This window comes from Tauraco erythrolophus, chromosome 1, assembly GCF_009769465.1.
Source record: "Tauraco erythrolophus isolate bTauEry1 chromosome 1, bTauEry1.pri, whole genome shotgun sequence".
In the NCBI taxonomy this organism is placed as follows: domain Eukaryota; kingdom Metazoa; phylum Chordata; class Aves; order Musophagiformes; family Musophagidae; genus Tauraco; species Tauraco erythrolophus.
The window spans coordinates 17,837,747-17,852,812 of NC_141465.1; positions in this window are offsets into that span (position 1 = coordinate 17,837,747).

Genomic DNA, 15,066 nt, shown 5'->3' on the forward strand with positions numbered 1-15,066 from the left:
AATGATGCTTCATCCTGCATGTATTTTCAACACATCTCTCTGTCAGGCTGCCTTTAACTTCAATGCAACAGCATAGAGCCTCTCTAGATTCCTGTGCCACTTCCATTATGGTGCCTTACAGGTTTATGAAAAAAGTAAAGATATACGTGCTTTCCCCTCTCTTTCTCTCTTGGTTGTATACCTCTTTGATATGCACTGGAAGTCAAATTTCAGGAGACAGATGCATCCAGGTCAGAAAAATATAATTTGCTTTCTCATCTTTCTGCATTTTAAGTCCATTTTAATCGTCCTTTTTTCCCCCCTTGATAAATTCTGGCCAAATCTGTTTTTCCAATATTCTGTACAAAGCTTTTTCTTGTGAATTTTCTGATGGAGACAGAGATGAGCAATTTCTAAACCACTAGATGAAGTTCCCTTTGCCTGTTACAAGCTGATATTCATGTTGCAATGGTCCTGGTAACTGTGCAGACAGTCACTAGTTTAGCTTCACCATGCACCTGAGAAGTCAGTCAGCATCGTAGCTGTATTACTGGGGAAGACAGGAGGCAAACACCCTGACCCAGCATATCATCCTTGGCTTTATCCATGGCAGGGGTCTGCCTCTTTCTCTGAATCGATAAAATGAACGGAGCAGCCACATTTCCACCTTACAGACTGTGGTGGCACACTCAGTAAAAAACAGGTGATATTACAGTAGTGGAGACCACAGGGCTCCTTTAAGGAAGGCAAGCATCTCCGTGGGCCTGCAGCATAAAGCATTTGCCAAAGAGAATCAGGACTCCTCCTTCTCTTTCTCCACCCTTGCATCAGGATATGTCCAAATACAGCAGATACAGCCCATTCTTGCAAGTGATTTACACGGATGCAACCCAGACAGCATGCTGCTTGTGTACTTTTTTTTCCCTGGCTATCATATATCACATTGGGTAGCCTTCACAAACAGGTCCAGAGAAAGAACAATTTAAGGGGATTTTCTGCAAACAGGGATGGAAAAGAAAAGAGGAGTTTGACAAAAAATACCTTCCTCTCTTCGTTTGGATGTAAATCAAATCCCTCGCTTTTCTTTCCATTCACTGTTGTTCCAGCAGAGGTCAGCTCTGCCTGCGCTGGGGAACGGTAAAGCACTTCAAAGCCTGGGCACCTGCAGACCTAGCAACACGAAGTTCTGCCTGGTTTCTTCCTGCTCTCCCCTCACAGCTACTAACCGAAGCCTGCTTCAGGCCCTGGTCTTAAATGAAGAAAAAAAAAAAAGCAAGCTTTGAACCATGTCACCTATACTTGTCAGTGCACTTGTCAGTGCCCTGACAAGCTGCACAGAGAGCCATTCTTGCTGCTGTTGTGTGGCTCCAAGGCTGTTTGAGAACAGGCTGTGATGTGCAGGAGCAGCAGCAGAGCTAGAGAGCATGGCCCTTCATGCGGTTAAAACTGCTGCAAGATGGGAAACCCCTGAAGAGCAAGAAGTTGTGCCTAGAATGTGCTTTCTAATTACTGAACTGTCAGGGAAACTGAAATACCACCATCCTGTTGCAACTATCTCCCTTTACTGCTGTATCAAAACAGTTAAAAAATGAAGGTCTCTGTCCTCAAGAATGTTTGACCAAAGTTTTCTCTGGCAAAACTATTGGGTGTATTCGAAAATAATTTTATCGCTTTAAATTGCACCTTGTTAGTGGATATATAGATTCATAGATTTCTAGGTTGGAAAAGACCTTAGAGATCATTGAGTCCAACCATCCCTAATCCCCATTAAACCATATCCTCAAGTAGATCATCCACCCTATTCTTAAACACATCCAGGGATGGGGACTCAACCACCTCCCTGGGCAGCCTAAATGGTTCACCACAAATGTTATTTCCCCAGCTACATCAGTTAGAGTTGTTCTTCAACATTAGCTCTTCAGAACACAAGACAAGAACCATTTTGATGCTCAAGGCAGAATGTCTTTTCAAACCTATCTAGTTCCATTCTTTGGTTTAGCGACCCTCAGTTAACGTTTTTATTTTCCAGTTTTTAAGTCTCAACTCGCATTTCATGTTTCGCGCCTAAACAAAATTATTTTACCTAGTTACTGGAGTTGAGGGCTGCTCTTGTGAGTGACAGCTCCTCCCACTCTTCTTTCCTCCCCTCCTCTTTGGTTTCACAACCTAGCCTTTTCCTTATACCTTCTCCTCTTTTGCCACCAGTACCTAAAGAGGAAACTGCTTAAATATTCAGAAGTACAGTTCATGGCAGAATGCTGTATTATATAGCCCTGAAAACGTGCAAGGTTCATTTTTCCTCTTTTCTTTTTAAATACTAAGTTATTGCTACATTCGGAATTTTTTCTAGTTGTCATTAATGATTGACATGCTTTAGAGACTTTTGAAGTTAGCAATTAATGACTGCTTTTCTGAAATTAAACGTCATGCTTTAGACAGAAATCTTTCATGTAATCAGTGATGTGCACCATTGAGACGGCAGCTGCTTATGAAGGATAAGGTCTAAAAAATTCAAAGAATCTCACTGTAAATCTAACATCTGTTTTTCCTCATTCATATTTTTCACACTTTTCTGATACCTTTTCTTAATTGAGCTTCTTAATATTAAAAACAGGTGAGGTTTCAGTCCAACTGTGCATCCCTTAGATTTACTAGTTTGAAAAGACTGGAACAACTAAATGTGGTCTACTTATTTCTTATGTTTAGCTACATATAGCAAGAAATGAGTGCCATTAGCCTACCAAATTGCCAGGAGAGCCGATAAATAGCTTCAGTACAAGATGAAGGATAGAGCTAATGAGCAGCAGACTTGACTTGTTATCTGAGAACTTAGAGAAGAAACATAAATGCACTAGAAAGAGGCAATTAAGGCATACTATCATGGTGAACTCGAACTCTGCATGTGATTGCATTGGCCCAGCTGCAGCCTTTTGGAGTGTCAGACGAATGTTAACAAAAGCAAGTAAAGCTGTTTTCCATTTTAGAGCTTGTTTCTCCTGATGGCATTATCTGTTATAGGTCAAGCAGCTACAGATGACAGCTTAATAGGTCATCTTCAAACCAAGATATATACCCAGAGCTGTTGCTGCTGATTAAAGACCACATAACTAAGCGCAGATGACACACTTGGCTTTTAGGTGGCTACAGTGGATTGAGAATTCCAGTGTGAATATCCAGTCATGTCACGATATCATATATACAGAGCTCAGACCGTTGTTCACCAGAGATCGTGCCACTGCTTCACCGAAGAGCAAGTCATTTTTCTAGAGAACTGTCAGAATTCGGAAAGCTCCCGTTCTTTGCTGTTACTTGGGGACCTGGGTAGCCCACCACTCACAGGTACTTGCTGCCAGTACAGTCATGAGCAGGCTCCCCACACTTGAGCCCTCTTTACTTGTCTTTCCTTAGTAGCTATATCCAAATATAGGTATTTCCTAGGCCAAATTTGTCTTTACAGGTAGTTCAAAGCACCACTGATTTTGTGCCAAAAAACTGAAGGAGGCATCCTAGGCTGCTCACCTTGCTGCTTCATTTTGTCATCTATCTGGTGGTAACTGGCTTACCCTGGACTGAAGAGAGCCACAACTGCTTTTCCCAAGGAGAAAACTTAGTGTCACTAGGCTATTGTTAAAATCTGAAATGCAAAAAATAACTTAAGCCTGAACCAAGCATATCTAAGACAAATAGAAAAGATGTTTTCTCTCAGATTGCTGAGATCCCTGCTCCCTAGCCTGAGTGTAGCTGGTGCCCACAATATTCATTTTAATTCCATTTAGAGGAGGACAAACAGCTGTGCCCACACTGCATGGCACCTAACACAGGTCCCTGTGGCTGAAAGGCATTATTACTACTTTCAGAGGTTTTATGATTCAAAATACTTGAATTGATGTGAGGGCTGACCCAGTAGAATGGTAGTTTGATAGCATAATACCAAGGGGGAGATAGGTTGCATGTCCTTGGACATAGCACAAGGGCTTGTGAGCCCTTAAGGGCAGAAGGTCTGGGAGTGTGCTGGAAAATACTGTGTAGGGCAGTAAGATCCCAATCTGAGTATGGTCTCAGCTGTTGTGCTTATTTGAAATGGTCCCTCAGCAAACCACCTCCAAATCCACGCTTGGCTTTTGTCTTAAAGGAAACTGGTTGATTTGCTCCATAACAGGGTCCAAATGAACTCAGTGATACAGTTTGGATGAGCAGGAGATAGGGACTTAACAGCAAATTAGGGAAGTGACAGTGTAGACATACCCACAGATCCTCATTATTAATAGAAAATAGTTGTTTATTCTTGATATAAACATCCTAAAATATTAAGTAAAAATGAACAACCAAACAAGAAACCCCTCCAAAAAACTACAACCACCTAAGGCTTTTGGTCTAGATGAAAAGAAACACATATGTCATCTTTTCCAAAACAGCAGGGGCCCTTTTTGCTGCTGGCAAATGTCAGTCTTTAGATAATTTTGTAATAAGACCTGCAGTACAGTCCTTGAGAAGAGTGAGGGTTGGCTGGAAGAAAAAAAAATTAAAAGCCTTCAGTAAAAGGCAGCGTGAGAATAAGCTTAATTTATAACCTTAATGTAAAAATTCTTTGTGCAGAAGGGATGGTAATGACGCCATTATGGTGGACAAGCCCAATGTAGAAGATTGTTTATGTAGATAGAAGTGTTAGAGAAGATAAAATGGAAGTCATTTCCCTAGGAAAGAAATCAACAGCCTTAAATGTATCTTTTACAGACACTGAAATACTGTTAGACTTCTAAAGTTGGACTTCCCTGTTTTCCTGAGTGGATAATTATGTTATTTGCTTGTTTTGTCCAGTACATTTGTATTTTTTTCTATGTCAATGTCATTTTTTGCTCCTGGCTGCTCCCTCGGGTGGCCCCTGGCCCTGGTTCATCCCCTCACTATGCCCAGGCTGCCGACGGGTCCCATTCCCAGCACTTGGCTCTGCCTGACGGCACTTGGCTGTGCCTCCTCAGTGAGGCATTGCCTGTGCTGGGGTCACCTCGGCTCACAGCATGTCCTTCCCTGCAGAGCAGTCCTACTTTCTCTGTTCCTTACATACCCAAGTTCAGGATGTGGATGCCCATGTAGCAGTTTTTCAAAACCATGTAGCAGTTTTTCAAAAAGGACCTGCCAGTTACATCATCTGAACATGAATCAGCTCTGTGAAATTGCTGACATATATTGGGATGTACCTCTCTGCCCGGTTGGCATCCTTGTATCATCCTTGAATACTTGTTCTATTGAGCTACATTCCTTAAAACAATTTTAAATTCTCACTCAATTGTTCCACCCATTTGCATTTCTCCTCAACCTCGTATCACCTGCACACTTACCAAGTGTACAAGTTACTCTCTCAGCTAAACTGTTAATGAATAATTAAATACTAGTTATTATTAAACTATTAATTAAAACCTCATATGATAGCCAGCAGAGTCTCCTGGACAACCACAAGTGGTGCAAGCCTTACAACTTGACAGTAGTTGTTACAATGAGTTACTACGATCTATTTTGTGAGTACAGTTTTCCAGACAGTGGTACACAATCCTTCTAGTATTTTCACGCAAGCCATGTTTATTGCTTGTGTCTGTGGCAATGTTAGAAGCATGTCCTGTAGTTACTAGGATTTACTATAACACCAGCTGGAGGAAAATACTGTGATAACTGACTGGGCTGCATCTGTAAACAACACAGATGTGGTCCAATTTTCCCTACATCCCCTGGCGGTTGGAGATACCACTAAACCACAGCCCGAAATCTCTCTGGAAGATCATCTTTTGATAGTAGATCTCTCCGTTTCAGTTGTCTCTCTTTTGGTTTCAGAGCACCCCCTTCTCACCAGTGACTCAGTGAACCACAGTCATCGCAGTGAGTTAGGAAACTTGTACTCCGTGGGCTTCATCACCACCTACTACAGTGGTTTGTCCAAGCCGTGCTGATCTTTCTTTTATAGTCTAGCACAAAGCTAAGGATAAGAGAATGAGTACTGATAGCTACTCTTTTTCCATATTGAACTTCATATATAATCTTAGTACAAATAAACTGAATAGATTTAATGCTATCAATTCAACAGTGTTTATGCTAGGCAAAAAAGACAGGAATAGGTTCCTTTTCTCCCAGAGGAAGGATCACTTTTCTTCAGCAAGAGATCCAGTTATGGCCCAAATCTATGCATTTAGAGCCTAACAAACATGGTTATGATACAAAGAAATCATCTGCACTTACAACTGGAAAATGCTTGTTTTTTCATATATTGCAGCCGCCCTGCAATAAGTGTTATGTACACTGGCTTCCGAACTTGGAGGAAAATAACAGTCACAATGATTATTGCTGCCCACACAGAAAGTTTTTCAGTTAGGGCAGTGACAGTGCTTTCACGTGAGTGCAATCAGTATCAATCCAGGAATTCAAAAGACCAGAAAAGCCAGACAGCTGAGGATGAGGAAAGCGTGGTCTGCCTGAAACCCAGCCGCTGTGAGGTAAGAAAGATGGTGAGACTGGGAGAAAGAGGGAGGAGAGAAGATGCAATGTGATGCTAGAGTCACGCTATGCTGCTGACTGTAAGTGATTGACTGAGGACCGTGTCCTCTGTCATAGATAGGAAGCAAGAAGCAAAGAACATTTGGAATTCCCGTCCATGAAAAGACCCAAGCCAACTGCTCTGCTCTCCTCATTCAGCTGTTGTAAGAAACAACTACAGACAGCTCTAGGAAGGAAGTGTTACTATGGGGAAAAGGAATGAAACTTCATTAAAATAAAGTTTTATTCCCACTACTGTGAAAAAGGAGAAAGAGGAATCTGACTGTTGCCTGTTTGCCCATAATTGTTATTGCAGACATGACTACACAGTTACAGGTGTAGTAGTTAAAAGCTCATAAATTCTATTTTGAAGGTCAAAACTTTCTAAAATTGTCGTATTTTTGATTGTGAGTTATAGCAGCAGAGTTCAGAAGTTCTCCTCAAGTCAGGAGGAGCTGCCAAATGCAACCATGCTTCAATGGGTACAAAGTACCCTTTGGAGAAATTCCTGGTTTTGCGTTATCATAAAACATCCATCACATTCTAATCACCTCTCATTACTGCATAAGCAGTAGTTTTTCTGGGTTAGATAAGTCAGCACCAGTCCTTCTCACCTACTCCATCCGAAATTTACATAATGGCTCTGACCTTTCTGTGACCCTCTTAGTTTTGCTTTCTCCTCTCCTTTCCTCTTTCTCCAGCAGGTCACATTCCCACTGCTCCTTCATAATTCATTGCAACTTTTTGTTCATTCATATAGGTTTTATATTTGGCCTCCGTGAAATGGTTGTGTGTGTTTGTGTACGTACACATATAAAAACACACACACATATTTATATACACAAGCAGGTAGTTAAATCACCTTATCCTTTCTTTGCACCTCACAGTGAAAGTCTTGGGGGAACAAGTTATCCATGCGATCCAATATTCCCTGTGGCAGAGAATGACTTTTTAACCATTTAAGAGTGCTTAAGCATATTCAACAAGTCTACTTGCTTGTATGCTGATGTAGTTTTTCTCAAGACAATATGACAGCTAGTGCTTTATAGAAATCCTCTCACTTTTCAATGAAGCGGGTGACATGGGAGTCCTTAGATTGAGCTTTTTATGGTGCTGAGCTGCTGATGCTTCATGATAGAGCAAGCCATGTTTGCTATTTGAAACTAGCTATCCAGCCTTTAGTCTGAGGCTCTCTGACTCTCTCCTGCAGAAAACCTACAGATGCACACACAGAGATGCACAGCTGTAAAAGTCAAACCCAGTTTCGTAACTCTTTCGTTTCCAAGTAAGCCTCCCAAATTATGATGTGATACCCTCCCACTGTAGGCAAGGGGAACTCAAAAGTGTTCAGTCAATTCTTAGGATGTCTAGGTCTGCATAGTTCACTGTACTCCCATGTGCTTTTCTTCCTCCAGGAACTGCAGGAGAACTGAGGGCATGAAGAGAGCGTGAGGAAAATGACCACAGATTCCTTTCTCTCGCTTCGTCACTAATTTGTAAGATGAACCATCCTGAAAGTAACACTTGAAATTCAATATATATAATACACATTCTCAACATTTTCTGAAATCTGCCTTGGTTTTAATTAAAATGTGAAGCGTATACACTGAAGGACTTGTTTCTCTGCCAGGAGCAACTGCCTTGTGCAACTTTCTCACCATGGACATCAAATATCAACTGGAAAAATGCTTTATTTTGTTCTTGCATTGAAACTTCTCCAACTTTATTACATTTGGAAACATAATGTAATAGTAGGGGGCAACATTATGTCCAATATATATAATTAGTTTGAAAAAAAAAAAATAAAATATATATAACCAGGGGACACATTTTTGATAGAACCACTTCTTCACACAATAGTTGTGAAATAATGGATCACATTGACTGATCCTTCTTGGTAAATGCTATGAGAAAGTAAATGAGCATTTGTATAAAAATGCCATAACAGCAGAAGCTTGAATTAGAGAGTCTGTAACCTTTGTTTGTGATCATAAATTACAGAGAAACCCTTCAGGCAAGAATGTAACACTAAAAAAAAAAGCTTCCAAAGCCAAGAGATACAACTCATCAAATACTGAAAATGCATTATATTTTGTACCCAATGTTAATCACTTATGATCCTATAGCAGAAATTGCCTCCAGCAGTTTCTAAAGTTATCTCACAGGTTAAAAGGACACCCACAGGTGGAGATTAGTCATTTAAAAGACAAAGGGTATAAAAACTGATTTCAAGTACTAAAGCTGTCTTAAAGTAAATTTCTCTTTCATTTTGAAGCTATGCATATTTTTCACCCCATTTCTGGATGAAGGGCAGAAATACCAGGGGCAAGCCACTGAATCTGGCAGTATATAAGGCTTTTTCCAATTAATAACTTAAAGAATATTAGGGCAAAAAGATGTTACTCTTTCAGATCAAATAACTTCAGTTGTAACTTCTAACAGACAGGCATCAGTAAGTTACAAAAGAAATCTGAATTTTAATCACTTATGTCTTCTTAAACACTAAAATAGTGGTATGTCATTCTCAGATGTGAATTGGCACAAAATGCCACGGGCACCTGAGAGATGTCATGTGCAGCGTGAGCCCTTTCTGTCTGGTGCCCCAGCTCAAGAGGACTCTTAGCGTTGAAAAGTCAGATTGTACAAGCGGTGAGTGCCTCCTGCCTGAGTGTATTCCGTTGGCCCATTCATTTGCTGCCTGGATGAACAAACAGGTAATTTGGAGCTCACAGCGGGGGAGGAAGGAAGATAGGAGGAATTCTGCAAGGAAATATGCAAGGAAACTTGCTTATTTGCAGGTTTCACTTGAAGGCAGTGAGAGCTGTAGAGTCCAAAACTTCTGAGAAAAATAAAAAACAACACAGGCTTGACTAATCTTCTCTTACGAAAGCAGAATTTCTGACTTACCTAAAAGTCTGGTTTAGTTATTGTATTAAAATTTCACAATGGCTTGGAGTTGATTACCTTTTTTTTAACTCCTTAGACACTCTGAGTGCTTGAGTCTCCACAATCAAAATGAAGAAACTTTCAGATATTTACGACAGCCTTGGCAGAAATTGCACCAAAGAAAGAAGGCACTGTCGTGCCTGTGAATGGTAACCGTGCAGAGGCAGAGGTACCAAGAGCAGTGTGCTTACAGTACCTTAAAACACCTTTTGCAGTGTTCAGACAGTAATTTTCCCCGGAGTTAACTAAAGCTTTGAGCAGCGCTGCTGACCAGTCACTTAACCCCTCAAGTCCTCCATGCAGGAGAAACAATGCCCCTACTTCCATATCACCATTCAGTGCAACACTGCAGAAAGTCAGTGTGCAGCATCAGCACACAGCAGTTTGTATGTTCGTGAATGAAGATTATTTTTAGCCCCTAAGCAAAATATTTGTATCCTGGGTCAACAGATCTTAATATTTAGCAGACTAGAAATAACCAACGAATGCATATCTATCCCATTTTCAATACTAACAAGATGAATGGTAGATGAACATAAGTTTTCCGAAGATGAATTCAAATAGAGACGTAATCACAACGATCAGCAGTTTAGAGCAGAAACATATGCTAGATGCTTTGAAGGGCACGTGGGGTCTTGTCTCTCCTCTTTGACCACTGAGACCAGTTTCCAAGCTAAGGTCTCTAAAATATGTGCCCAAAAGTAAATCTTTTTTCATTTTTGTAAATCTTTTTTCATTTTTCCTTTCCTCATCCATTGCTTGCAGTCCTCTGTAGCTCAAAAACTAGAATCGCAAGTCCTGTGCTTGGACACTCTCAGGTTGGAATATGTGCCTGTGCAGATGTATATATGCACATGTATGTACAGGTAGGTAGATTAATACATGATTGACTTCTCAGAAGGGAAAAAAATAAAATCAATGAAGAGCAACAGAGTCAACACTAAGTTAAGTTTTTCCTGAGTTAAACTTTGGAAGCATAGCTCATATTTACAGCAAAGTTCAGGTCAGTCATTTTTAACAACTATACAACTGATACTGTAATTTTCTCTTATTTTACAAGAATAAGGCAGTCTTTTTCTCCACGTATATGCTGACTTATTTTTTTTTAACTGACCTCTTATTTTTATTTTCCTCAGGTAAATGTCTGCTGGGTTAAACACCAAAAAGAAGAATAGCTAATAGTAGAGAGCATAAATGTCTATGAAAATATAATTTCTAACAAAGCAAAGATATATAATCTCCTAAAGTTGGTTTTCATAATGTGCAAAAAGCCTGGGGTTGCCCAGTCTTGTAAAGCATCCAACTAATACAGTAACTATAGAAAATTAATTACCTGTCAAACAAAAGCCTACTGGATTACGAAGCTACATAAATTGTGCAAACTGTACAAACCATAGCATGTTTCTATCACTTAAATGGAAACTAAATAATTACAAGGCTGAGAAATACCACTTCATTTGGTTGGGGTGACCTTGTTTTGTCAGGATCCACAAGTTGAATTAGGATGAAAACAGAAGACAGTTCACTTGTTAACATCATAAGCTGAAGAGATTCAAAGCCTATGTGGATTTTCAGGTGTGAATGCCAGCATACAGAATCAATCAGCATGCAGGATTGCATGTGTGTAGCATACACACATTTATGCTAAAGTAGCATCGTCAAAGATTAAGGAAGACGAAGCTCAAAGGGATGCTGCTGCATGAAATCTCATCTACATTCAGTTCAATAAAACAAGTAAACATATTTGCAAGGCTGGTATCAACTAGGAAGGTTTTCATTCCTCAGTCCAACTTCAGGATAGAGCAGAAACAGAGTCCTGCTCTGTTTGGAACCCCAATATTCCAAGTTCTTCAGCAGCACAAGAGAAGCTAATTAACTAAAACCAAAGGACGACGAAATAAAGCCCGATAAAACATAAATATCTACATATACAAACACACAGCAAGCAAGATAATGAAAAGTTAGGTAGATTTACCGTTTTAATTATCCAAGTGGGTGGTTTGTTTGGGTTTGGCTTTTTTTGGAAACGTCGGGAGATGTTTTCACGAGGACTCGTCCATGCGCATCCCCACCGCGGCAGCCGCCGGCCCCGGAGCGCGGAGAGCAAAGCGCGTGCCCCCGCAGCCGCCGCTCCCCCCGCCAAAAATGAAAAAGAGGAAAACACAGAGAGGGGAGGGAAGGGGAGGCACCAACCGGCCGGGCAAACTCCGGTGCCGCCCCGACAGCTCTTCTGCCCGCAGGGCTGCGGGAGAGGCGCCTCCGCGCCCCTCCGCCGCCTCGCAACTTGCGCGAGTCGCGGGAGCGGGCGGGGAGGGGCGGGGCGGGGCGGCCGCCGCCGGGGGAGGGCGCCGGGATGCGGCGCGGCGATGCTGGAGCGATGCTGGAGCGATGCTCCACCCGCGCTGCCAGCCGCTCCCGGGCCGCGGCGGGGACGCGCCTACCTGCCGGGTGGTGTCCCCCGCGCCGGTGCCATGTGCCATGGAGAAGGGTGCTCCCCCTGCCCCACCGTGCAGGGGTCCCTTGGCTGGGAGGAGCCACGCGAGTCCTTCTGAGGGCCCCTGGTGTATCCTAAATTAGATGGAGAGGCTTATGCCCAGTCGTCGTCTTTTCAGTCTCTGCCTTGTAGGGAGAAGAAGGGGAAGGTCTGTTTCAAGCAGCCGACTTCTGTGGGGAGTGCGTGCTCGTGGGCGAGACTGTTCGCCTCCTCCAAAATGTTGTGATGGGGCTGTGAGGAACAGGTGCCAGGCTGCATGAAATTTGGGGCAGAGGTGGACAAGCATATGCTCAATTCTTCTGCAAAGGCAAAAGAACAGCTAGCAGAGTCATGTATTCGGACCAGGAGATTTTGAAGTTGCTGACAGATGCACGCCTATTCAGCACCTTCCTCTTCTCAGCACTGGGCCTCCACACTCAACACATCTCAGTGGTTGCTTCTAGCCCATCATCCCAGGAGGCTGAGTACCACACCGACAGCCTCTTTGCAAGCAGTGCTTTGAGCTCCTCTTGACATGCTGTTTGCAATTCACTTCCCTGATGCACATTTTGCCTTGGTACTAAGCAATCCTGAGTGCTGGTTAGTACCCCTTTATGGCTATTGCAACTGTGGCTATTGCCCAGATTGCCCAGCTGGATTGAATTGATTGAATTTCCTAATTAAGGTTTAGACCCTGCCTAGAAAAGGTGGGCCATTTCCTCCTGGCTGTGGAAGGTGCAGCTACATCCTTGGAGCTGCAGCCTGGGCTGGTGAGCAACAACTGGTAACCCTGATGTGATGTGTCTGAGAGACCCTGAAGACCACGACTCCCTCGCTGGAGCCAGAGTAGCCAGGGCTGGAGCAAGAGTCCTTTGGCAAAGAAGGTAAAGCCACAAGTCCTGATGTGATACTCTCATGGGAGGGAAGTGTGCTGGAGTTGGAATGAATGGACTGGGTCTCTGCTCACTGTAAAGCCTTCACCTTCCTTTAAAAGCAAAAACTAGTAAAACAAAAAGGGAGAATTATGGCTATTGCAACTGTGGCTATTGCTCAGATTGCCCAGCTGGGTTGAATTAATTGAATTTCCTAATTAAGGCTTAGACCCTGCCTACAAAAGGTGGGCCATTTCCTCCTGGCTGTGGAAGATGCAACCACATCCTTGGAGCTGCAGCCTAGGCTGGTGAGCAATACCTCTTCCTTTAGCTCTTGATGTTTATTGTTCGCTCGGACCTCTGTTTATACAAGTCTTTGTTTTGGAAGCAAACCATAATGTGTTTCAGTGAAACTGGTCCCTACATACCATTGCAAACTTTTATTCCACAAGAGCTTTAAAAAGCTGAAAGTACTGGAAGTTCATTTATACCTTTGCTTTTTGAAAAAGGTGAAGGAAAACCTTTACAGATAGCAGCTCCAACAACAGCCTGCATCACACAGCCACATTGGTTTTATCAGTCTAATTAGAGGCAGTCTCACGGGAATGTTTGGTGCCTGCCAGGTTCTAAGGTGGCTGCTTAGGACTTGTCTTCTGTAGGTTTTTTGAGTTCCAGTTTTGTATGAGCTGAACACAGGTTTTCCTTTTGCAGGTATTGGCACTAATGAATACAATCTTCTTCTCTCTCAATTACCAGTCACATGTATCTCCTGCTGGTTTGTATTAATGAATGAAGTTTTAATTATACCACAAGTGGCCTTAGAAATAGCAGAGGTTAAGCAAAACAGTCCTGCTCTGCCCACTGCTCCTGATGAGTAAGAGTTGACTGTTTATGATTAACCTGTGTTTGCTCTATGGTCTGCATCTGGCTTCGGATTGATGCCATTACACTCAGTCTAACGGGAATGTGAAAATGCCTCTCTAGAACTGAAAATTTAGTATATTATTTTTCTGAAGTGCTTATAAACCTTTTGAAAAGATCTTCTCCTAGGGAAAACTGCTCGAGTGACATTGATAATGGCAGAAATTCTCCAGTAATTTCCAAAACAGCATGCAAGGGCATTGATGTCACGATGTGAACAACTAGTCTCTCCAGCTCCTTCTTCAAATTTCTCCTTAGGACCTCTTGCTTCCTGTGGTGTTTGCTTTGGGTTTGCTCATTGCTACTTTGTTTTTTGTGTATTCCTTCGGTTTCAAACTGTGTCTCATCCTCACATTGTACTATGAGCCAAGCTGCCCCCTACTCAGTGTAGTGGCAGCTTGGTCAGCTGGTGTGTCTCATAGCCATAGCTTCGATGGTAGCAAGAAGGAGCTTTTCTGTTTTGATTATAACAGGTAGCAATTTAAAGCTTATTTTTTCAGGGTAAATTTGTTGTTATGTTCTTTTACATAGGAACAGTCATACTGGGTCAGGCAGAAAGTCCTTCTAAGTCCATTGTCGTCTTTCTGAGAAGAGCTGGCAGTGGGTACTTAGGAGAAGAGTGTAAGACCTGGGTAAATACAGAGAGATCCTTGTCCCGGTACACCCTCTCATCTTGCAGAAGCTTAGGCAAAACAAGTTTGAAACATTAGCTATGCCTTTGTATGTAACCACCTTGAGAGATCTTTTTTGATAAGAGTGTCTACAGACACTTTTTCAACACATTTATACTTTTAGTATCTACTTTATCCCTCCAGCAAGCTGTTCTACAGCACACTTGGCCACTGGGCTTATGAAGACGTATTTCTTGATTGTTTTCAAATTCTGTTCAGAAAAAGTGTATGTCAAGCTGAAAGTCAAACAATATTGGGAAAGTTTTATTTAGCTTAAGTGATATTTGCATTAGTGTAGATAAAGCTATTTAATCCTTTGCATTTGAAAAAAAAAATTAGGTTAACAAGCTTTTAATAGCTGCATACAGGACATTTACTGGAGGAAGGCAACCCATACTTCTTACATACTTAGATCTCAAGTTTTTTAAGACTGTCTTTTTGCCTTGAGATTCCACAGCACCTACTACATTAAAATCCTGATCCTGGACTCAGGTTCCAAGGCACTATGGCAACACAAATAATAATAATGAATTATATGAATCATAAATAAAAAAATACAAATAAAAATTGGTGTTGTGGCTAGGTCGTGGATACAGAACACTGTTGAGCTTTGTGACACACATTTTAGTCCCTTTCTAGGGACTTGATGCAGTGGTAAACATGGTCTTAAATGAACAATAAA